The 26,436-nt window shown below is 36.0% G+C and overlaps 1 protein-coding gene across 1 annotated transcript in view; it reads left to right on the top strand.

Annotated features, from left to right (window-relative positions):
• LOC145674855 (uncharacterized) overlaps window positions 1-26,436 on the top strand; it is a 203,636-nt gene that overhangs the window by 160,370 nt on the left and 16,830 nt on the right. The gene's annotated exons all lie outside the window — the stretch shown is intronic.

Below are 26,436 nucleotides of genomic sequence, written 5' to 3' on the forward strand. Positions count from 1 at the left end.
ATAAAAACAGCAAAGAAATGTGTCGTGTTGTCGTGGGCATTCAGTAAGACGTATCGTCAGTCAAAAAAGGTTGGGAACCACTATCTTAGAGAAGGGTGACGAAGAACTTAAGCTTAATCTTCCAAAGGGTTCAACTCAGGGATATAAGTGAGGGGTAACGCAGGGGTATGCCGTTACCCCACTTCTAAAAAAATATCTATGGCGTCCCTCCACTTTCTAAACTTTCTAAAAAAAAATACATTGAGTAAAGATAGGTACGGGAGACGACGTGCCGTCGTACGTCCCCTTATCTTTTCAGATCCACTTTAACCCCTAGTTCAACTAGAATTTCGGGGTAGTTTGAGGAATTGAACCCTTCTAATTCAGTAAAAAATTAATGCTTCCATTGGTGCATGACCGGCTCATGTCCATCTGTTTATAGTTACATTAACCAAGGCTCAAAGCCGGGTCAATTGTGCACTTCATCTGATTTTTCTTCTTCTGAAAGTCAATATTAGTGCAGTAAATGAAGCTCAAATTTTAATGAAGAAAGGAACAAATTAGTAACAAGCTGAAAATTGGTACAGATGCTGGGAATGACATTTTAAACAACATACTAAAAGTTCCCTGAAATCCCACTTCACCTTCGTCGCCATATTGAAAAATGGCCGCTGGAAGTGTCAAATGAACAATACCCAGAGAAAAATAGCAATATCTTTTTTATGCTTGAACATAAAGAGATAAATTTAGTGTCGTTTTATAGAACACAGATAACACAATATTTTTTATAACGAAACAATTTTTCATAAACCACATACTTTTAAAAATATTTAGCACTAACTTCTACAATTCCGAAAACTACCGTCGAACTGATTTAAAATTTTATTGAACTTAGGAAGTAATTATTAACAAGTTGAAATTTGACATAGATGTTGGTAAAGATTATGAGTACAAATTTCCCACAACTACTTCGTTCGCCATATTGGAAAATGTCCAAATGCCCGAAGTAATTCAAAGATAATATTTTTTAAAAGTGAAATACAAAGTTTGGCTGGGTTAAATATTTAAGAAACTGTAAATGCAGTCGATCCGAAGTCAATTGGGATCAATATTGGTGGAAGGGGAGAAACATTATGACGTGGTTAAGGTTGTCGTCCGCCACACACCACACCATTACCTTACCTGCACCTTGCATCTTTGACGCGTCTATCCAATTAAGATTTATATTAGGCCAGTACAGAACATTTTGGTTGTTAACCTTACCTGTTACATAGAAATTTGCCTCATCACTGAAAACAATGTTATGAGGAAACACTGTGTCACGAGTTATCTCGTCCAACGATTACTCACTAAATCCATTGGTCTATCGGGATCTTTGTCTGACAGTTTATGTTTCAACTGTAATTTGTAAGGGTACTACCTTGCTCTTTTTAAGATTATTTGAGCACTTTTGACACTAACATATGTTTACTTGATACACGTCACCCACTCTTCGTAAGACTTTTCACCAATATACTCAACACAGCTGCTGATGTATTTGGATAAGTTGCAATTCGTGGTCGTCCTGATCGAGGTAAATTACCAACATTTCCTGTTGCCCTGAATTTGCGGATTTGTTTTCGTACAGGACTGTCTGTCACTTGCTCGCGATTACACTGAGAAAAAAAAATGTAGGTGGCATACTTAAAAACGTAGGTTACATTCGTAATTCCTGTAGTTTCTGGACTTAACGTACAACCGTATATAACATCCTGCAGCAAACGTATAGCTGAAAAAGTATGTATTATACGTACTGTCTGCACAAGTGCAATGACGTCATTCGTGTGACGTTATCTGCAGTAACAAGTATATACGGAGGTAATATCTAGCTTTGTGACGTCAGGGTCGTATGTAGCATGTGGGTTAATAATGACGACATACACTGACTATCAGGACGGAGCATGATTTCAAGAAGTATGCAATATACGTTCTGTACGTATGTTTCTTGCGTCAACCCCGAGACAGCATCTATATTGTACTTGTGCCCCATACGTACGACTAGATACAGTATACGTATTGTACGTATGTATTATACAGATTTTCCTTATGTCGCACACAGCTTGTCCAGATACAGCATACAGAATATCCGTATGCACCATACAGAGTGCATATATGTAGCTTACAGACTGTCTGCATGCAGCATATAGATTATACGTATGTCGCGTACAGGTTGGCCATATGTAATGTATAGATTGGATGTATATAGCTAATAGGTTGTCCATATGAAATATACAGATTTTACCTGTATCGAATATGTATTGCCTTCTTGTAATGTATGGATCGGACATATGCAGGATCTAGAGTGTACGTATAGTGCACCATTATTAAAGTGCTGCAACATACTGCAAAGTGCATGATACATTCTTACTGTAATGTTGTCAAATATTGTTTTACTCTGTATGAAAACAAAAATAGCTTAAAATATGGTTGATCTCCTTTGTGCCAATAATAATAAAATTAACAATACTACACTTTTCAAATCTTAGTTTGGAGCAGTGAAACTGTCCAAAGAAATGTATTTACCTGCAGGGTGTCCTATAAGTTTGGGCTTCCTGCTAATTCGTTGGAAAGCTACTGCAAAGTCAAGTGTTGAAAAGTGACACAAGCGTTAATTTTAAAATTATGGGCACAAAGCAGGGGCGGATCCAGGACGGACTTCTGGGGGGGGCGGTCGGCGGTAATACTGCTACTTTTAAGAGCTCCAAACTTGTTATGGATGGGTTTATTTATATATAAAATAAGAAAGTTTCCTCTTGTGGGGGGGGCGATCGCCCCGATCGCCCCCTCTGGATCCGCCCCTGGCACAAAGGAGGTTAACCATATATTAAACTATTTTCGTTTCCATACAGAGTAAATCAATATGTGATATATTACTGTAAGAATTTATCATATGGTTTGCAGTTAGTTAGTTGCAGCACCTCAATAATAATGCAAAATGCACAGCCTTATACAATCCTATATTCAAACTCAAACAAGATTTACGTACAATCATTTATGTATTAAGCTGTTATCATCCATTGCTTGTACGATATAAAGATTATTTTACCTCATTCTTTTCCTTAATAGTATCTTCTACTAAAGTGCAGTTGTTACCACAAGAGGATGAATAGAATTTTCCAGAAATAACTTCTCTGTACATTTTAATTAACAGTTTTTTTTTTTTTTAAATGTCGCAATAATTAAAAGTGTGGTGTCAGCCGGAAACGCATTCGCTTACAATATTATTCCTACTCAGTACTCGCCATTAAAAATGAAACACCAAGAAGGAGACTGGGTAGATGCGCCAAAGTTCCCAGGCCGATACCTAATAGTAAGTGCAGAATACTCTTAAACGTTCGCTGTATTCGCTGTGTGACAACGTGGTGACAGCGGAGGCGTTGTGCAGCCATCGACTAAACATATTTATTCTTCCCTGCTATAGACATTCTGCAAATTTGGACTTTCCTGGATGCATCCTTCTTAGTGCAACATTTTAAGGAAAGAGCAATTTAACAGTCTCATACATTGCTTAAAGAAAGAGCAATGATTCTCAGAATTACTCGGAAGATATATATACACAATAATTTAAAACGGTTATTTCAAACTTTGCAATTCAAAGCACGAAAAGAACTATAGATAAAGGAACACTGATTTTAGCCAAATAGTAATTAGTAAACTCAATCACACTCAGTACCATTAGTTGCTTGGTGTTATCCGTAAGTCAGAGATCACGGTATCTCATTTCGTGTAGATTTTTGCATTTGTTTAACGCTAAAAATGTATTTTATCGCTAATTGAACCCAGTACCATATATATACCGACAGGACGTACCTTAGTCACAAGGTGACATGAGTGAAACACTAAACTATTCGATAGACACCTGCGGCCTTGTCAACACTAGAGAAAGTTACAAAGTGATTAAGTAAATACGGAACATAGTTCATACAAAGTATAGCGATGTATGAAGTCTCCGTTTCATACGACTTGGATAAAGGATACATCTGAAATAGCAACAAAGAAATATATAATGATTTCTCTGGATAATTTGGATTAGTCCAGAATTCGAACACACACACGCTGGTAAGTCCAACATTTTTTTTTTTTTTTAACTTCTTTCTTCGGATTCCCAATAAAGTTGACTACTGAAAAGCTGAGTTATAGATTCTGTATTAAAACAACACCTTCGCTAGACATGTTCAGTATACACATTGTCTTACATACAGAACAATACATTAGTTATTAATGCATGTCTGAAATAATAGTGCTTCGTATAGAATTTTACTTCATCCAATCGCAATAGCACAAAGATAAAAAATATTGCTAGGGATAATGTTCTTATTACAGAGAAAAAGAATTAAAATGACTTAACATTAACAATCATTTTCTTTAAACAGAGATAATATTTTATTATAATTTATGGAAGAAAGAAATAATTTGTAGTACAGTATCTTTATTAGGGTTATATATTCGTACAAAATAATGTAAGTACAACTGAGTCTGTCTTCAGAAAGGGCGTACTTTTAGCCACAACCTACACTGCTTCTTTTGACTGTCTTTCAAGCAGAATCCTGGTTTGATGCACGAAATACCTGCAACAAAAATCAGAAAATATTTAATGTTATATTCAGTGTGCTTAATTTGGTTGTACTTAACAATACAAAGTATCTTAACATTTTTGAGATTAAATGGACAAAATCTGTTCGGTCAGGTATGGACTTTTGGGTTGCACGTAGAAAAACTATGAAGTGTTTATTGATGCTGAACAACAACTCAAAATGTATTACCATTTAAAAGTAAGTGGGTACCTCAATGGTGTTCGGGGTATCATGGGGCACCTAATGTCTGTATTTTTTAGATATATGGAAATGTATGTCTCTAAAATGTAAAGAACTGACATCTGTTTACCGAAATAAAAAGCGACACCATAGGTACGTGGAGCTTGCATATTAGACAGTACAATTTAGAAAATTAATTAAAATATGACTATCAAGATATTGTCAAATAAAGGGAGGATCCATATAGTTATGGGGTTTTCGTGTTAGGTGGTAAAATTTCCGAAACCGGTCATGTAAAGTTAATAAGCATCAGTAGCAATTTCATCTTAAAATAATTAGGTATTTCCATGGAGTTTAAGAACATCATGGGGTCTACCAAGATTAAATTTTAAAAGTTTTGTAAAATATATTTTGACATTTGTAAAGAGTATTAGAAATATGTATTTACCTAAAAGTTCCAGCTAGTACATCTAGCAGCTAGAGAGACACCATACAATAAAAGCGTATTAGATCTTGAAATTTCAGAAAACAATTATTGATCCTAACAAAAGTTAAATAAGATGGTACTTATATGGGTTAAGTGAGAACCTCAGACTCGTCAGTACAATTTCGATCGAAAGATTAATTCAGCTCTAAATTTTCTTTGGACAATTCCAAGCGTTCATCGGGCTCTGAAATAAAGTGAACATTTTTTGTCAATATCTAATATAGCAAGCGAGATATAAGGAATTATGTATTTTATGACGTCGTAAAAATAGAGACCCACATGGATTTGTACTTTTGAGTATTTGCTTTAAGAAGAAGAAATTTCAGAAAACAACCGTATATACCTTAATAGACAATTAAATGGGCGGGGGCACAGTGGCTTAGTGGTAGAGTGCTTACCTCTGGTGTATTGGGTTCTTGGTTCGATCCACGGCCAAGTCAGTTTGTAGTGGACATCGTATTCGTGGGTTTTCTCGGGGTACTCTCCTCCCACCTTTGCATTCCATCAATTCTGTCAACAACATTCACTTGCTTTAATCATAATCTCCCTGAGACTAAAATGCATAATCGTGGGTCGCTACACTGAAATATTTCCTTTTATTTAATTTTAAAATTAAATAGGGAGTTAAGTATGATCGTATTTCTATGGGTTAAGTGAATACTCCAATAGTTTCTGCAAAAAAAAAAAAAAAAGATTAGTTAAATACCCTACCACTAAGCTACTGTGTCCCCGCCCACTGAATTGTCTATTAAGGTATATACAGTAGTTTTCTGAATTTTTTTTCTTTTAGGAAAGACCCAAAAGTACAAATCCATAAAGATCTCTATTTTCACGTCATAAAATATATAATTCCTTATATCTTATTTACTATCTTAGATATTGACAGCGAATTTTCATTCTTTTGCACAGCTCGATGAACCCTTGGAATTGCCTGAAGAAAACCTAGGACTGAACTAATCTTTCGATCGAAATTGTACTGAGGTACTGATTTAACCCATAGAAGTACCATCTTATTTAATTTTGTTGCGACCAATAATTGTTTCCGAAATTTCAAGCTTTTATTTCACAGTGTTTCTCCAGATGTTAGATGTACTAGCTGGAAGTTTTGGGTAAATACATATTTCAAATACTGTTTACAAATGTCAGATTATATTTTCAAAAGCTTTTAAAATTTAATTTTGGTAGACTCCATGATGTTCTAACACCCCATGAAGATATCTAATTACTTTAAGATGAAATTGCTACTGGTGTTTATTAACTTTCCATGACCGATTTCGGAAATTTTAGCATCTAACACGAAAACCCCTTAACTGTGTTGGTCCTCCCTTTATTTGACAACATCTTGATAGCCGTTAGTCATATTTTAATTCAATTTCCGAATTGTAGCGTCAAGTATGCAAGCCCCACATACCTATAGTTTATTCCCCCCCCCTAAAAAAATCAGTTCTTTACATTTTAGAGACATGTATTTCCATATATCTAAAATGCAGAAATTAGGTACCGCATTGGAACCCCATTGGAGTACTCACTTACTTTTGCATAGCAAGGTAAAAACGCCAGTGGTTCTCACTTTAAGTTTGAAAACATACTATTTTGTCTCTTCTCTGAGCATCGTGAATCTGTCGGAGCTGTACCATAGTTGGAAAGACTCACTGATCCTTTCTATAGTGACCATGTAGTCAGAATTCAAAAAGGAGTAGCCCTTGAAGGAAAAACAATATTTTAAAATCCTTGCACCAGTAGTCGTCACCTTAAAATCAAAATGTTCCAGTAGTAGTCAGGATTTTCTACCAGTGTTCATCACTCAAATAACTTGACAATTTATTCAAAAACGCACTGTGTATCAGTTTAGGGTTGAGAATACAATATAAAGTAGTAAGCTTAATAACTTTGCATCACTTTTAGCACTCAAGAAAGAAAATAAAAACGTTTTTACATACTTTTTAAAGCAATTTCAGAAAGAAAAATGTTAACTGAATACAAAAGTTAACTGTATATCACTTCCACGTTAAGAGTACAATATTAAATACTATGTTTAATAACTATACGTCACTTTAAACTCTCGAGAATGAACATAAACAATTGTACATACATTTTAAAAACAATCTGAGAAACAAAATAAGTTAACTGAATTCAAAATTTAATTATACATCACCTTAAGCTTAAGAATACACTATAAAATGCTGAGATTAATAAAAAATGAAATCTTTAAGTTTAACGTCCCACGGTTATGCCGGTTAGGATAAGGAGACGGTGATAATGAGAAATGAGTGAAATGGTGGAATGAACAAAGTGGGAGGAAACGGGAGAACCCCGAGAAAACCCACGAGCAAGGTGTTTGTCCACCACAAAGTCCACACGGCGCGAGTTGGGATCGAACCAGGGACCCCAAGCACCGGAGGTGAACGCTCTACCACTGAGCCACCGCCCCCCCCTGAGATTAATAACAATGCATTACTGAAGAATGAAAACAAAAATGTTTTAGCTACCTATATTGTATTTACATGTTATTTCTCATTAACATTTTTTTTTTTTTTTTTTGATAACTCATGATCAAGTCTAGGGATGCGCAAGAGAAAAGATTTGAGGTTGTCTCCTCTCGAAAAGGTGCCGCGAAAGTTGTCTCGTCTCGAAAACTGGATCCGTTTCTATTGGAAAAGCTCTATCTTGTCTCGAATTTCGTAACAAAAATTGTCTCGTCTTGTCTCGTGCGCATCCCTAATCAGGTCCATAGCCAAAAACTTCATTTCGGAGGGTGCTCGATAGGGCTTTGGGATATCCGAATTTAGATATAGATAATCGATGTCGACAAACTATCGAAACTTGTTCGAAATATCGAAAAATACAGCAATATCGAAATATAAACAATATCAAAAATCGAAAATATAGAAATATGAAAGAGATCAAAAATATGGATATATCGAACAAAAATGGATATATGATCTTGGAATACGATTTGGTGGAATAATGAGGGAGAAAAATAATCATTGATTAAATATTAAATTGAAAAGAAATAAGAGCCTGACGCTCAAATACTTATCTATCCGGCACCCATCTTGATCCCCATAAAATATCATGAAGTGCTTCATTGATTCTAAACCCAATAATAGTAATTTAACAATAAACACAATATATAATTTACTACGCACCTTGAAATGTAGAAATTAATGATTGTAATCCCCAGCTTTCCAATAGACCTTTGATTTCTCCAAATGAAGATTCGGATATCTTGTTTCTTCTCAAGCAATAATGGGTTACAATAATCAGTTGCAGTCCAAAGCCAAGTCACTAAGTTAAGCATAAAAATAAAAGAATTCATTAGTTAGATGCATACAAAATCCTACGCATGTAAATCCGAATCTACTTGTATTAAATTGTAAATTTAAACAAACTAAATTATACTACAGTTATAGTGACATCAAACATACATTAAATAAGGTATACAGGGTGTCTCAAAAGTCCCCTGACATAGGGTAACTCTGTTATTATCAGAGTTACAACAGAATGTAGGAGGGAAAAGCATATCCAATTATGATGTTTTCAATCTAAAGTGAAGGAATTTTTAAAATCGGATGACCCGTTTGCGCTGTACACTCTCTATGCGCCCAATGTGAAATGAAAATGCAACGTTGCCATTTACCTGGACCCACAACAGAAGTGAGTGAAGTTACTGTCTTTTACGCTAACATGTCGATGGCCAGCCCCCGTTTCAAACAGTAACTTCATTCACTTATGTCGTGGGTCCAGGTAAATGACAACGTAGCATTTTCATTTAAAATTGGGTGCATAAAGAGTATACAGCACATTCATCTTGTCCGATTTTTTAAAAAAGTGTTCACTTTAGATTGAAAACGTCATATTTCGAGATGTTTTTCCTCTTACATTTTGTCGTAACTCTGATAATAACAGAGTTACCCTATGTCAGGGAACGTTTGAGACATCCTGTATACATCATAAGAGGTTCCTTTCTTAATTCTACACGGATGTGGTTTCATTGAATGTGAGGTGGGTGATACACATTAGGCCTTTTGGGAGTACGTCACACGGACGACCGTAATTTTGTGTTCAAAATTTTTATGAACTGGTGGGATATGTGATACATATGGCCACGGGCTAGAATTTTCTCAGTATGTCAAATATGCAATCAGATTTCATGCAGCTTAATTTGGTGAAAAGCTATTGCCAATTGAACGTTACATTTACCTCTTTCTTGCAGATGTTGAACCATGCCGTTAGCACGTGAGGAATGGATCGAAATAATCAAACTGTGGGGCGGGAGGAGTATATGTGCAGTGGTTGCCGATTGCAGAGTCATCCACAATGTGACTCTGTGTCACATGTTTCAGTGTCACAGTAATTAACTAAATTTGAGAAGACGGGCACATTCGTGAACATACATCGTAGCGGTTCAAACTCGCGGGACCTTGTTCCTTCCCCATTTTGAACCGGTACATGAAAACGCCATTTACTCCATGTTTGCCTGCGCCGATTTTGAAAATTCCTTCACTAATCGATTTCTCCCGTTGAGTACTACAAGAACCAGTTAAAATCTCGCGGGCCCTTTATTCTTCCCCATTTCGAACCGGTACATGAAAGTGCGATTTTTTTTCATGCTTGCCTGCGCCGATTTTGAAAATTCCTTCACTAGTCGATTTCTCTCGACGAGTACTACAAGAATCAGTTGAAATCTCGCGGTCCTTTTTTCTTCCCATTTTGAACCGGTACCTGAAAATGCGATTTTCTTCATGTTTGCCTGTGCCGATTTTGAAAATTCTTTCAGTAATCTATTTCTGTCTTCGAGTACTACAAGAATCAGTTAAAATCTCGCGGGCCCTTTTTTCTTCCCCATTTTGAACCGGTACATGAAAATGCGATTTTCTTCATGCTTGCCTGCGCCGATTTTGAACATTCCTTCACTAATCGATTTCTCTCGTCGAGTACTACAAGAATCAGCTAAAATCTCGCGGTCCTTTTTTCTTCCCCATTTTGAACCGGTACATGAAAATGCAATTTTCTTCATGCTTGCCTGCGCCGATTTTGAAAATTCCTTCACTAGTCGATTTCTCTCGACGAGTACTACAAGAATCAGTTAAAATCTCGCGGGCCCTTTTTTCTTCCCATTTTGAACCGGTACCTGAAAATGCGATTTTCTTCATGTTTGCCTGTGCCGATTTTGAAAATTCTTTCAGTAATCTATTTCTGTCGTCGAGTACTACAAGAATCAGTTAAAATCTCGCGGGCCCTTTTTTCTTCCCCATTTTGAACCGGTATATGAAAGTGGGATTTTTTTTTTATGCTTGCCTGCGCCGATTTTGAACATTCCTTCACTAATCGATTTCTCTCGTCGAGTACTACAAGAATCAGTTAAAATCTCGCGGTCCTTTTTTCTTCTCATTTTGAACCGGTACCTGAAAATGCGATTTTCTTCATGTTTGCCTGTGCCGATTTTGAAAATTCTTTCAGTAATCTATTTCTGTCTTCGAGTACTACAAGAATCAGTTAAAATCTCGCGGGCCCTTTTTTCTTCCCCAAGCCAATATTTTTTTGTATATTTTGAATGTATTCAAGTATGGAACAAAAGTATTATATAATTCCCTTAGTAGGCTTCTCAACTTAATATTTTTCAACTTAAATTTTATTTATTTTAATTATTTATTTTCTTGTGACTCAATATTTAATTGCAATCGTTCATTGGGGAGAAGGGTGGCCATTCTCAAATATATAAATATAGTATTCTTAAAATTTATGTGTTCTCGTACTATTAGTTTCTTCCACTAGACCTGGAAATTGCAAAATTAATACCTGGAAAACCTGCAAAATTCAGGGAAATTGAGTTCCATATTTATGTATGAACACTATTTACATTTTTTTTTTTTTTCGAATAGGGAGAACTGTACGAAAGGGTGGTTTGAGAATAGTATAACAGTAGGTTTCTGGGAGTGTTGTTCGAAATGAAATCTTTAAGTTTTACGTCCCACTATTATGCTGGCTAGGCTCCAGATGACGGGGTGTTGTTCGGTGGGGGTCAATGTTGCCAATTTTGGGTAAAGTCGCTAAATAAGGGGAATTCGACCTCAACGATAGCGCAGGGTGACCATAAAATTTTCAGTTAAAAACGGGACAGGTTCTTGCAACACTAGACTTTTAGATCTACCTTTGTTCTTATCAGTGCCTTGATATCAGAGTTCCCCTTCTCTCTCTTCGTTACAGAGCGGGTACTTATGAAAAAGGAAAGACACGTTGAAGTTTGTTTAACACACAACCAACTGCTAAAACCTCTGCTGCCTTTCGAGCAGTACTGCGAACTATAGAGTATGTTTAATATAGGGAATTTCAGTTCAATTTTTGCCGCTTTGTTATTATTAATACTTTTAAAAGGAGTAAAGGTACTGGGTTTGTTATTTACTTCTTTCATTTACATAAAACGGGACGAATACTACTTTTTTCCATCTACTGACGGGACGGCCGCGACACGCCCCTAAAACGGGACTGTCCCGGTCAAAACGGGACGTATGGTCGCCCTACGATAACGACAAAAAAAAATTCCGATTGGAGACTTTTTTGGGTGATTTTTAAATAACGATTTACCTACTTACACATTTAGCGACTTTTTGCTGCAAACAAAATGTTCATCTGTAGAGAAGCATTATTAGTTCAAAACAGTTTTTACGTTCTTTTTTTCTGTTTGTTTGTTTTAATCAGCGCAAGTGATGAAGAGTTTGGAAATACAGCGTACTCACTACTCCACAATCCTGCATTGTTATGTTACCCTTGCCCTCTAACGAAGAATAACTACAAACTTGATGTCCTTTAGTTCGCAGAGTTTCCGTTGAGAGACACACGTAATACATCATTACCGATAGCAACAAGATTAGCTATAGATGCGTGAAAAAAGGCGAAGAAGGTGTTTGTTATATTTGTCCTCTGGGGTCTTTTAATTATTCTGCACTTTTTCTTTTACAAAAAATTGCTTAACGTAAGTACTGTAGTGTTAATTATTTCGGAACTATTTTGACCACAACATGAACAAAAGTACCCGAAACAACCTGAAATGATCCCTGAATTAAAGGATTGGTTGCGCCCTGTTTACAAAGATGTGAATAGAACCAGCGGCGCAAATCTGTCTTCAACATTGGGGGGGAGGGGGGGGTAAGACCGTTACCATACTTTTTTTGGCGATGTCCAAAATACTTATGAAGTTGAAAAACAATGTTGTGGAGGATCAGAGTTGTCTTTAGCGTTAGGAGGCTGCAGATTTGAGGCTTATTCTGGGGGACATCTCACGTTCCTTTGTAGCAATCGGACAAAAATCATCAAATTTCTCCCAAAAAACACATTTCAAATCGGATTATTTGGGAGAAGTCCCCCTCAGTTCCAAGATTGGAGGGGACATGTATCCGTCATCCCCCCCCCTGGATTTGCGCCAGTGAGTAGAACATATTGTTTAGTTTACATCTACAACTTTTACAATGCTTATAGACAATGAATTTCTCGATTATTTCTTATAGCGACTTTTCACCCAAAATTGGAGTCGTCACCTCTCGTTTCGCAAACTTATTGCCAACATTTTAGAAACTGGTTGCGGGGAGAGCTACAATGGATGATTCAAGTTATTTCGTCGCTTCCGCTGTGAACCTAAGTACAAGATTCCAAAAGTCACATTTTTTTGGTTCCAAACAATATGTCTGCTGGGTGAAAGCATAGACTGGAATGTGTTGCCTTTCCTACCTTATCTTTAATCCCATAGTAGCTCCTTTCCCAAAGTTAAAAAAATGCAATTCTTCCTTTCTTAATAGTACTTATGACCCAAAGTATTACGTAAGCATTGTATGTTACTTATGTAGCTCACAGAGCCGCAGCTATGGGCGAGCAAGCAAAGCACGTGTCCCGGGCGCGTGGTTGGAGGGGCGCCTAAAAGAGAGGTTATATATTAGTACTTTTCCTGGCGGTATTTAATACTTTTCATCAGAGTGCGAAATCATGAAATCAAAGTGAGAGGAAAAAATGAAATGAAATCTTTGAGTTTTACGTCCCACGGTTATGCCGGTTAGGCTAAAGGAGACGGTGATTATGAGAAATGAATGAAATGGTGGAATGAAGTAAGTGGGAGGAAATGGGAGAACCCCGAGAAAATCCACGCACACGGTGTTTGTCCACCACAAGGTTCACTTGGCGGGGCTAGGATCGAATCCGTGATCCCAAGCACCAGAGGTGAACGCTCTACCACTGAGCCACCGCGGCCCTAAAAGTGAGAGGAGACTGGAGGAGTGAAGAGAGAGAGAGAGAGACAGAAAGAGAGAGAGAAGAAAACGCTCGCACTTTTACACTTCAAAGTAAATTAAGTCATTTATTTTTTCTGTCCCCCTCCTCCCCCACCCCTAAGTTCTGTCAAAGTAAATAGCTAAAAACACTCCCAGGCCAGAACCGCATCTACGTTGGAAATTTGATCGAGATCGGTCGGTCGGTGCAAGAGATTAAGAAAAAATGAAATGAAACCTTTGAGTTTTACGTCCCAAAGTTATGCCGGTTAGGCTAAGGGAGACGCTGATGATGAGCAATGAATTAAATGGTGGAATGAAGTAAGTGGGAGGAAATGGGAGAACCCCGAGAAAACCCACGCACACGGTGTTTGTCCACCACAAGGTTCACTTGGCGGGGCTAGGATCGAATCCGGGACCCCAAGCACCAGAGGTGAACGCTCTACCACTGAGCCACCGCGGCCCCCGGCCGGGAATCGAACCCGGGTGTCCCACGCCAAAGGCGTGTTCATTAACCACTTAGCCACGAGGGAGCTCATCTGTGAGGCAGTGTAAACCTCCCAAAAAAGAAAGAAAATAAACGCACACTGGATGTTTGCGCAATTGAGGATCAAAACATTCTCAATGGAGTATGAGAAATAGTAAACGTCAATCAATGTGTGCTTTTGCTTATTCATTACTTCGTTAATACTTAATTCCTTCTAGAAATAGTGAAACAATACTATGAAGAAACACTAATTAAACTAATAACAATTACGTTGTATTTCTTACCATACCGTTTTTACCACCCATAGAATTTCAATCTAGCACTATACTGCATTAGTCACGCCGTAACGAAAGCTGAAATTCAAAGACCTGGCACTCGTTAACTGTTGAAGCTGTGTTGTAGCTACCTGTATATCACGCGGCCTGCGTTGGTACTCCTCAACATAAGTACGTCACAGTCCAAAGCCAGGAAACATCACAAACAGAAGACAGGGGCACAAGCAGTGCCTGACACTTCACGAACTCAAACCCACCAAGACTCAACTCAACATGACCTTCAATTACGTTCTAGAAACCAAACCAGTGCTAAGGCACAAACTCACCAACTTCCTATATGAAAACACAAGAAAAAAATCTAACGTTTTGGTTCCAAAGTGACGACATAACAATAATACTAAAAAGGTTTTAATTTTCAGTAACCCAAACATTAATTAACTAGGGAACATAACAAAGCAAAAATAAATAAATAAAAATAAATTAAATTAAAAAATAAAAACCTGACAAGTAAGCTCTCCCTGACTACTTTTTTTTTTAATTTCAGTGAGGCTGTAAAATATGTCAATATCTTCGTTATATATATATATATATATATATATATATATATATATATATATATATATATATATATATTCATTGTAAACAAGTTCTTTAAACAAAAGAAAGCTCTGAGAGCGCTTACCTCTGACGCGGTAGGTCCCTGGTTCGATTCCTGCTCCCGACAAATAGGCTTTTGGTGAACACTGTAGTTGTGGTTATTCTTAAGACTTTCCAGTTTCCTTACATTTTCTTGATTCCACCATTATCATGTATCTCATCGTCACCTTCTCTCTTACATTGATGTACAATCATGGGGCGTTAAACTAAAAGAAAAAAAAATCTTGCAAATATCCTAGTAAAAATGAGTTTTCTAAACTACACTAGTGGCCCCGCGTAGCGTATTCGCTAACGCTCTCGCCTTCGGTGCGAACGGTCCCGGGTTCGATCCCGGTGGGGGAACTCGGTCGAAAAAGTATCAAAAGATTTTAAGTCCAGCCATCCTGAATGAGGTTTCCTTGGCTTTTCCTCATTCACAGCAGGCAAATGCCGGAGTGGTACCTAACATATAGGTCCCAGGCCGTTTTCTTCCTTTAGTTATGCAATTATGTTAAGCAGCCCTGTAGTAAAACTGCTCCAAGTAATAAATCGTCACATATAAAACGGAATGAATAAACACATAACATTCATTTTGCTACCTTGAAATGTAAAATGTTTCAAAACATTAATATTCAAAGATTTCTCAAAATTCAGATTCACCCATTCCATTGTCCTCAATCATTAACGAGTTTTACAATAGTAAGAATTGTATTCATAAACTACATTACTTACTTAGTACTATATTAAAGCAAGTTACACTAAAAGAATATATAATTAATGGAATATTTAACTAAAGTAATAGTTAACTAGTGTACTTACCCAAGCACTTGTTTCCTTCCTCTCTTCTTTTCCGTTTGTAAACAACCTCGTTTCGCAAGCAAAAGACGGTAGTTCAATGACGTCAGCCATTTCGAAAGAAAGAGTGTCTATAGGCGGTCTGGATCTCACACACAGATGGACGTATATAACATATAGCTGAAGTATTTAACATACGTATTCGTATGTAAAATACGGAAGATTGTGAGATGTCAGACATCCTGCAGCGACATGATGTAATATCTAAGCGAGTAAAAGGCAGTACCTATGTAGTATAAGGATAAAGTACGCTCCGTACAGATTTCCTTAGTAAACGTAACGAATCCTTGTATTTGTACAATATACCGCTGTCCGGATAATGGATTTTTCTCAGTGTAGAGTGTCGCTAATTGAAGACGGCTGCTATTATTGCTGAACTGCGTTCTCCAGCCAAAAGGATAATTTCGATTTCCTCTTGAGTTAGCATGGCCTACTGCCTCATTATAGACATAATGTAATTGATGGCTCAATGAAAAGCTTCCCGGTTGCTGGATAGGTCGGCATGAACCAGTTGAATGGCCAACAAGGTCCCCCGACCTAACCCTTTGGGTTTTTATTTTTAGGGGCACCTTAAAGCTATTGTCTACCAGTGTAAAATTAATAACATCAGCCATCTGAAAAGGAGGGTCAATACGGCCTATGAACAAATATCAACGACGCTGCTTCGCAGAATCCACAAACACTGGGTCGCATGGTTAAGGATGTGCATACAACAGAATGGTGGACATGTTGAACATGTCATGTGATTCTATTTGTTTCATGTGATTGTACTTGTTTCACTGTATTTCTCTCTTTTCCTGGCAAAAAGAATACGTAATGCCATATGTTACAAAGATTGTTTTTCACTTTACCGTATCATTCAATTCGAAACATTGTGCAGCACATTTCACAGCATTTCAGACTTAGCATATCCTAAATCTATCCACAACTTCAAAACCGTTGCAGGTTTATGAAAAATAATCTTACCGTTGGGTTTCTCTTCGAACGAGGATGTTGTTTAATATGTCACACGACGATGTTGCCATTTAAAATAAACAAGTTGATTTCAAGATGGCGGACGACAACCTTAACAACGTCATAAAGTTTCTCCCCTCCCACCAACATTGATCCCAATTGATTTCGGATCGACTGCATTTAAAGTTTCTCAAATATTTAACTCGGTCCAAACTTTGTATTTCACTTTAAAAAATATTATCTTTGAATTACTTCGGACATTTTCCAATATGGCGAACGAAGTAGCTGTGGGAAATTTGTACGTCATGTAAATAATCTTTACCAACATCTATGTCAAATTTCAACTTGTTAATAATTACTTCCTAAGTTCAATAAAATTTTAAATCAGTTCGACGGTAATTTTCGGAATTGTAGAAGTTAGTGCTAAATATTTTTAAAAGTATGCGTTTTACTTGTACGAAAAATTGTTTCGTTATAAAAATATTGTGTTATCTGTGTTCTATAAAACGACACTAAATTTATCTCTTTATGCTCAAGAATAACGAAGATACTGCTATTTTTATCTGGGTATTGTTCATTTGACACTTCCAGCGGCCACTTTCCAATATGGCGGCGAAGGTCAAGTTGCATTTCAGGGGACTTTTAGTATGTTGTTTAAAACATCATTCCCTACATCTGTACCAATTTTCAGCTTGTTAGTAATTTCTTCCGTACGTTTTGATAATTTAACTGTACTATATCACGAAAGTAGTATCGTGTACGTCTTCAGCTGAATTCATTAAATTTACAGTTAGTATAGTGATAGAACATGATCTGGTCAGCAAAGCACATAAAACATTTTCCTATCCAATACTTTGATTTCTTAGTTATTGATAATTGAAGCTGAAGCTTGAACTTGATTAAAATTTTTGTCGATTGAAAAAAGAAAATCTAAGCGTCCTCATGTGTTATCACATTGACTGCCACACTAAAAAAAAAAAAAAAAAAAAAAAAAATCTTAGGGATGCGCACGAGACGAGTCGAGACAGGATTTTCCTGACAAAATTCGAGTCGAGACACGGCTCTTCCAATAGAGATACGTTTTTTTCGAGTCGAGACATCGCTTTTACAGCACATTTTCGATACGAGACAGCCACAAATCTTGTCTCGTGCGCATCGCTAAAAATCCTATAACATGGTATTTTATCACAAAAATATATGTTAAATTTTGAGAACAAAACGATCTTTTTTAGTTTAATAAAAAATGTTATTTTCTTGTTGTATATCTGTGAGTTGTCTAGGTGCAGACTTTTGCGCAGGGGGACTACCAATTGGATAAGATAAATGTTACAGCTTGGCAGCGTGAGTCGTGGTAAAGGTATTATTATAATTCCTAATATTTTTTTCTATTCTTCAAATTATCGATCAGTTGTCTTCTTCTTCCTACTCCTCACTTTCCTTCCATCTTTCTTTCTATGGCGGCAGAGCTTCCGCCAGGATTTCAAAATCAGGGGGGAATTCAAAAATTTAAGGAGATTGTGCGTGCTTGACTTTTAGAAAACTTATGTTATAATCTTTACTTCTCTCGTATTATCCTAAAATTCTGCAATAACACAACAGATGACATCTTTCCACTGCAATCCTAACTTTAACAAAGTAGAAAAATGTTGAATTGACCTTCTTTTCTTTTCTTTTCCTTTTTTTTCTATTTTGCGTGAATACCCATTACAATCAAAGTAAGTTAAAATATTAACGAATTAAAATACTTGATTGATTAAAATCCGTCGTAGTTTTCATGATTAATGTATGCATGGACAAATAAACGTCAGATGTTCTAAATTTATCAATTTTCTCTTGTCGTTCTTAGATTTCTATTTGCTCTGCCTAAAATGAAAACTTTTTTTCACAACTGAGATCAGTCGGTGGTTAGGTTAGATTAGATGAACTCAATCTGATATCTGAAGTGCTAAAATAACAATATGATATTCTAGAACATTTATTGCTAATTTGCAGATATTGTACCTTTACCGCAATATTGTAGGTAACTTAATTCGTTTAAATTTATAGCTAATGTAATTTTCCACTTTGTAATTTTGTAATTTTTTTTTTTTACCAACGTGACTCATATATTCACGAATGTATTAATAGTCGTGATGAGTAGCTACGGTGTGCATATTTTGATCAGTGTTTCTTTCAGAAACAATTTTCCGGGGGGCACTGCTGATACAATTCTATTTATTATTATATCATAGACGTATTATTTTGGTCTTCTCCGGGGTGTACTCTCAGAGCTCCGGAAGGCAGTGCCCCCCCCCTCAAAAAAACAGGGTCTGGAAGAAACACTGATTTTGACAAACTCTCCTCTGAACCCTCATTAGGCTTCGTCACATTTTCACGCATTATAACACCACTTTACAACCTATACATGCCTTATGCGGGTTTGTTTAATAGTCAAGTTAAATGCTTCTTGTGTTTCTAATGAAAAAAAAAAAAGTATTGGAAATATATTTACAAGCATACTTGTGAACGGTGACGCAGTCTTACAAAGATTGAAAGTCACTATTACAAGTTCTTTAATGTTCTTTGAAACGCAAATTAATTTATTTTGATTCACCCATGGCGCCACTCAGTGGCGGCGGTTGAACGTTAAAAGTGGGGGGCAAGACATAGTATGAATATTTGTATATCAGTGTTAGTTTTACTGGTTGTTTCTAACACTTTGTTTAACGGAAGGTTGTACAACTAATAGGATACTATCTTTTTCAGTTAAAATACCGTACATCGTATTTTATATTTTATTAAGTCAATTGACAAGAGCAACCGTATAATCCTTGGTACTCTTAAACAACGAAGGTGTAAGAAGAGATATGATTCCTTGCTTATGAATATCTTAAAATTCTGTCTGGAAAATTGTGTGATCAGATTACCGGTAGCTATTTAATAACAAATTTGCAAAACAAATAAATAGAAAGGATAATATTAATCATAGTAATAAATAACGAGGCTTGTTTTGAAAAAAGTTATATTGAAACTAGGGATTAATGAACAACTTTTATTTTTAATTCCACACATGCTTCTAAATATATGTTATTACTCTTAGAAAGACAGTAAATACTACAATACAAGCACATGTACAAAATTTAAAGAAGTACTTTTGCAGCTTCCCAAAACATGTTAAAATGAAATTAAAATCTTTCAGTTTTACGTTCCACTGTTAAACCGGCTAGGCTAATGAAGACGGTGATGATGAAAAGTGAATGAAATGGTGGGGGAAAGAAAGTGGGAGGAAACGGAAGAACCCCGAGAAAACCCACGCATACGGTGATTGTCCACCACAAAATTCACTTGGCTTGAGCGGGGATCAAACCAAGGACCTCGCTCACCAGGGATGAATGCTCTACCGAGCCACCAAGGCCCTTCCGAAATATGTTCGTTGCCATTAGGTGCAATTTTCACTTTCTAGGAATACATTTAAACTCAACAATACTTATCACTCCACACTCCACTTATACAAAATAATCCTAATACCTAGAATTATGTTGAGTTCACTAAATTTAATTGTATATACACTCGTACACCCCTAAACGCATCACTTCACTCGTATATTACACTGCAAAACAGTGGAAAAGGTACAAGTTCTTTCTTATTTCTCCCTTTTTAATCAATATTCCTTAATATTAGAAAGAAGGAAAAAAAAAAAATAGAAACTGTCAATTTTTGTTCAAAGAATAACTTTATGAAAGTTTTTTTTTCTTTTGTGAAATGTTCTCTCAATTAGTTTCAAAGCGGCTGACTAATATATCGGTCCGAATAACACTGTAAGAAGAAATAAAAATACGCTGGAATTGCGCTCCAATAGATTAATTTTTCAGCCATTTTCCGTGGCAATCACAACGCAATTCTTGTAGCTTTCTTATCTCCACGGGAAGACAACCAATACATACTCACGCAACAGCAAATATTATATGGCATAATTTTTTCTATGAACCAGTAATAGGGTCTACATACAATAATTTTACATTTCCAAATGAAACTAGATATATATACATTAATGGGTAACTTCAAAAAAGTGGGGGGGCAACTGCCCCCCTTTGCCCCCCCCTAATCGCCGCCCATGGCGCCACTGAACCGATGCCACTCGTATAGGACTTCTCAACCATTTCCTCGTATGCACAACTTAAATCAGCCTCAACACTTTTATTTTCACTTCAAACTCAGAGAAGGTCCTTCCAAGGACATCTTCATCAAATTATTAACGTGTTCTGGAATGAGCCGGCACCGTTCTGAAGTTAAAATTCTATTCATTGTTGAAGATGATCTCTTTACTGAAGCGGTACCGATTGGAAGAAGCACACGTTTTGTTGCCAGAGCTGACAAATTAGGAAATATAATGCATTTATGTTCTTCACAGGAAAGTTTCAATTAGAAATCCCTTGAAGAAAGTTCTTCTTTCAAATGTCAGAGAGTTCTATATTCAAATAGAACTTGTTTTCACAAAACATTAAATAATTGTGAAAAATTCCCTATTCAGACTCGGATGACGGCAGAAGTTTGGGGGAGGGGTTACTGGAAGTTTAGGGGGTGGACCCCCATTGAGGGGGTCTGGCGGAATCCCTGCATGGCGGTATGAAGAAAATAATTTCTTCGCAAGCCCATAGCCAGCCCAAAAATGTAGGGGGGCCCGGCTGAAGTTAGGGGGGGCCCGATCCAACAATATGATAGTTCATCACCATATTATAGTTCTTTTGCAAGCCTACTGTAAAACTTTTAAGGGGCCAGCAAAACTTTAGGGGGGCCCGGCCACCCTAGACCCCCCCTGGATACGGGCCTGTTTCTTCGCCAGATGTGTCCAATCCAATTGGCTTTCCTACGAAGGATGCGAAGGATGCTGACTAAAAGCGCCCTCTTCTGTCCTATACGTTTTAAAACATCTTCGTTTGTTATTCCCTCTGTCCATTTTATCCTCCTCATATTCCTCCAACACCACATTTCGATGCTCTCTAAATATTTCTTTTCTAACTTCCGTAATGTCCAAGTTCTGAACCATACAGTCCAATGTTCCACTTGACTAACTTCTTCCTTAGTCCAATATTAAGAGTCTTCATCCCGGCGAAATTAAAATACCGCTAATTTTACAGTAATTGTGTGATACCTTCAAATAGATAAAAAAATAATATTGAAATATGGTACAAGAGCGCCTTGGACAATATTATTTTGCGTGAGGTACCGTTATCACAAGTCACCTAGTGGCTTTCCGTTTTCAGCTGTTTAGAAACGCGAAAATAAATGCCGATTTTCAAAATGGCTCGAAATCGAAAGCAGATAAGTGAGTCGTGATAACGGTTTCTCATGTAAAATAATATTGTCTAGGGCGCTCTTGTTCCATATTTCGATTATCTTTTATCTATTTGAAGATATCAGATAATTAATGTAAAATTAGCGGTATTTTAATTTCGCCGGGATGAAGACTCTTAAGCCTCCTAATTAAGAAAGATCTTTCTTGTTGAATCATTCTTTGGCTACGGCAAGGTACGTGTGAGTTATTTTATTGGCTCACGAATCCCCGGGGTTAAAACTATCATGAGTTAAATATTCAACTCATATGGCATTTAATTTGTTAAACGTTAATTGAGTCATAACGAAGGAAATGATGAAATGGTTGATTAACTAGACGTATTTCTTCGAATATAAGGCGAACCTTTTTGTCAGCTTTTAGACGTCCAAAATTCAGGTGCGCCTTGTATTCGATATATAGGCCTATACTGCAATATACATATTTATTCATTGCACGTAAGTAGGTTACAACATAGAATCTACTGTAGTCTTTAATAGTGGTAGTTGCAACTAATTTGCTTAAAAATCGGTTGTATTACAACAATGACAGACTGCACAAAGATGTAATCGCTTACGAACAATGAACATTTCGTTTTACTGATAAGAAAATGCTTATCGATATTACTCCCATTTTTACATTATTTCTGAGCCTTAGATTCGAAGCCTTTTTAAAATGAGTTTAAATGAAGTGAAATTTTAGATGCGCCTTAGATTCGATGGCGCCTTTTATTCGAAGAAATACGGTAGTTGTAAAATATAACGTTAATTGATTCGTTAAAATCGATGAAGAATTGTATTTATTTAGTTTTTTTTTTGTTTTGTTTTGTTTTACGCAATAAAGAAACTTACTGAACCAAATGGGGTTAGTAACTCAAAGAAATCCTTCATCTATGAATTTTTGTCAGTAGATTTTTCTAATAAATTAATCTAACCAAAACTTATGATGCGTGTAGGATGCTAAAATCTTGATAAAACGCTCTCCTCGTAAGGATTTTCCATACTTACGTACCTATTCATGAAGCCAGAAGAAATATATTCAAATTAGGAAGAAAGTAATCAAATCATTCTTGACAATATTCTGACTACGCCAACCTGAAGTTGAACTTCCAAACTACACAAAATGTTGAGACTTTCCATGTTCTCTGTATCTGATGAATATTTATTGAAACTATAATTATTTTCTTGGAAACGGGGGAGGGGGTGAGGCAACTAAAAATGTGATCACATTTATTCACTTAAACCATTATATTTGTGACTCAACATACATGTTAACACCAGATGTAGAAAATGGTAAAAAGTCATACATCACACAATAGGGTCTCCTGACACTGTTAGTATTTCACACAGGATGCATTATAGAGAAGTAGGTGTCGTTCCCCCCCCCCTTCTATATATACCTTGTTAGGAGTCCTCCTGGGCACTATTTCTTGAGGCCTCAAGGTCAGCCAGGCTTTTTTTTTTTTTTTTTTTTACCTTACTACGCTAAACACTCGGCCTGTCAACATCACTCAGAATCTCATGGCGAGCACATCCTAATAATTCATGGTGTGCTTATGACGTATGGGGCAGCAAAATGGCGTCATGGTTGGGCGAGGCGTGAAAGATAGTGTGGAAATTTGTGTAGCTGAGCACCTACCTATCTTAAAGAAGAAGAAATAAAATGTGTTTGAAAGCAATGTTAAAACTACACAGCTTTCTAGCAAAATGGTTTACTACAGTTGACAACGAAAATTGGTTCTGCTCTGCAAGGTAATAGAATAAATTATACATACAAATACTCTTTTTAAAATAAAAAAATCAGTATGTCTCTTGTTTTTTGCTTGTCTTGTGTTTTATATGCATTATGATCATAATACTAAATTCTGCAAACGTCACATTTACAAAGAACTATGACAGGACTTCAAGTTGTCGTAGTTAAATATGTCATGGATTTCCTTTGTTACATACGCCCTGATTAGCAATGTTGATTAATTCCACATGCTATTCATTTCTTTTTTCTTTTTCGAAGTAGAATTTCACAAAAAATCCAGCGAATAGCAAAACAGTCTGCGGGGGATCTTGCGGGAAATCACATCGGTAAAAAGTTCTTGCATCACTTTTTAAACTAAAGGAGGAAAACTTACCTTAAATACTAATTCTCGTAGGCAAGAATTAGAATATTAGGTAAGTTTTCTTCCCATAACTTGTATACAAGAATTAGAATGTTAGGTAAGTTTCCTTGCCTTAATTTGTATTAAAAAATTAGAATATTAAGTAAATAATCTTCCCTTAACTTGTATGCAAGAACTAGATTTATCAGGTAAGTTTTTTCTGCCTTTGTGTGTATATTTATAAGAATTAGGGCATTAGGTAAGTTTTCTTCCCCTTAACTTGTATATAGGAATTAGAATATTTCATAAGATTTCTTCCCTTAGCCTGTATACAATAATTAGGACATTAGGTAAGTTTTCCTCCCGTAGTTTATATATCTATAAGAATTGGGGCATTAGGTATGTTTTCTTCCCTTAGCCTGTATACAAGAATTAGGACATAAGGTAAGTTTTCCTCCCTTAGTTTATATATCTATGAGAATTAGGGCATTACGCAAGTTTTCTTCCTTTAACTTGTATACAGGAATTAGAATATTAGGTAAGTTTTCTTCCCTTAGTTTATGTATCTATGAGAATTAGGGCATTAGGTAAGTTTTCTCCTTTAAGTTGTATACAGGAGAAGCCTGTATACAGGAATGAGAACATTTAGGTAAGTTTTCCTCCCTTAGTTTATGTATCTATGAGAATTAGGGCATTAGGTAAGTTTTCTCCTTTAAGTTGTATACAGGAATTAGAATATTAGGTAAGTTTTCTTCCCTTAGCCTGTATACAGGAATTAAAACATTATGTAAGTTTTCTTCTTTTAGTTTATATATATATCTATAAGAATTAGGGCCCCTTAGCCTGTATACAAGAATTAGGACATTAGATAAGTTTTCCTCCCTTAGTTTATATATCTATAAGAATTAAGGTATTAGGTAAGTTTTCTTCCCTTAACTTGTATTCAAGAATCAGAATATTAGGTAAGTTTTCTTCCCTTAGCCTGTATTTAAGAATTAGAACATTAGGTAATTTTTCCTCCCTTAGTTTATATATCTATAAGAATTACGGCATTAGGTAAGTTTTCCTCCCTTAGTTTATATATCTATAAGAATTACGGCATTAGGTAAGTTTTCCTCCCTTAGCTTGTATACAAGAATTAGGGTATTAGGTAAGTTTTCTTCTCTTAGTTTGTATATCTATAAGAATTAGGGCATTAGGTAAGTTTTCTTTCCTTAACTTGTATACAGGAATTAGAATATTAGGTAAGTTTTCTTCCCTTTGCCTGTATACAAGAATTAGGGTATAAAGTAAGTTTTCCTCCCTTAGTTTATATATCTATGAGAATTAGGGCATTACGTAAGTTTTCTTCCTTTAACTTGTATACAGGAATTAGAATATTAGGTAAGTTTTCTTTCCTTAGCCTGTATACAGAAATTAGAACATTAGGTAAGTTTTCCTCCCTTAGTTTGTATATATATAAGAATTAGGGCATTAGGTAAGTTATTCTCCCTTAGCTTCTATACAAGAATTAGGACATTAGGTAAGTTTTCCTCCCTTACTTTATATATCTATATGAATTAAGGTATTAGGTAAGTTTTCTTCCCTTAACTTGTATTCAAGAATCAGAATATTAGGTAAGTTTTCTTTCCTTAGCCTGTATTTAAGAATTAGAACATTAGATAAGTTTTCTTCCCTTAGTTTGTATATCTATAAGAATTACGGCATTAGGTAAGTTTTCCTCCCTTAGCTTGTATACAACAATTAGGGCATTAGGTAAGTTTTCCTCCCTTAGTTTGTATATCTATAAGAATTAGGGCATTAGGTAAGTTTTCTTTCCTTAACTTGTATACAGGAATTAGAATATTAGGTAAGTTTTCTTCCCTTAGCCTGTATACAAGAATTAGGATATAAGGTAAGTTTTCCTCCCTTAGTTTATAGATCTATGAGTATTAGGGCATTACGTAAGTTTTCTTCCTTTAACTTGTATACAGGAATTAGAATATTAGGTAAGTTTTCTTCCCTTAGCCTGTATACAGGAATTAGAACATTAGGTTAGTTTTCCTCCCTTAGTTTATACATCTATGAGAATTAGGGCATTACGTAAGTTTTCTTCCTTTAACTTGCATACAGGAATTAGAATATTAGGTAAGTTTTCTTCCCTTAGCCTGTATACAGGAATTAGAACATTAGGTAAGTTTTCCTCCCTTAGTTTGTATATCTATAAGAATTAGGGCATTAGGTAAGTTTTCTTCCCTTCACTTGTATACATGAATGAGAACATTAGGTAAGTTTTCTTCCCTTAGCCTATATACAGGAATTAGAACATT

This window comes from Thermobia domestica, chromosome 18 (genome assembly GCF_964235325.1).
Source record: "Thermobia domestica chromosome 18, izTheDome1.hap1.1, whole genome shotgun sequence".
NCBI lineage: Eukaryota > Metazoa > Arthropoda > Insecta > Zygentoma > Lepismatidae > Thermobia > Thermobia domestica.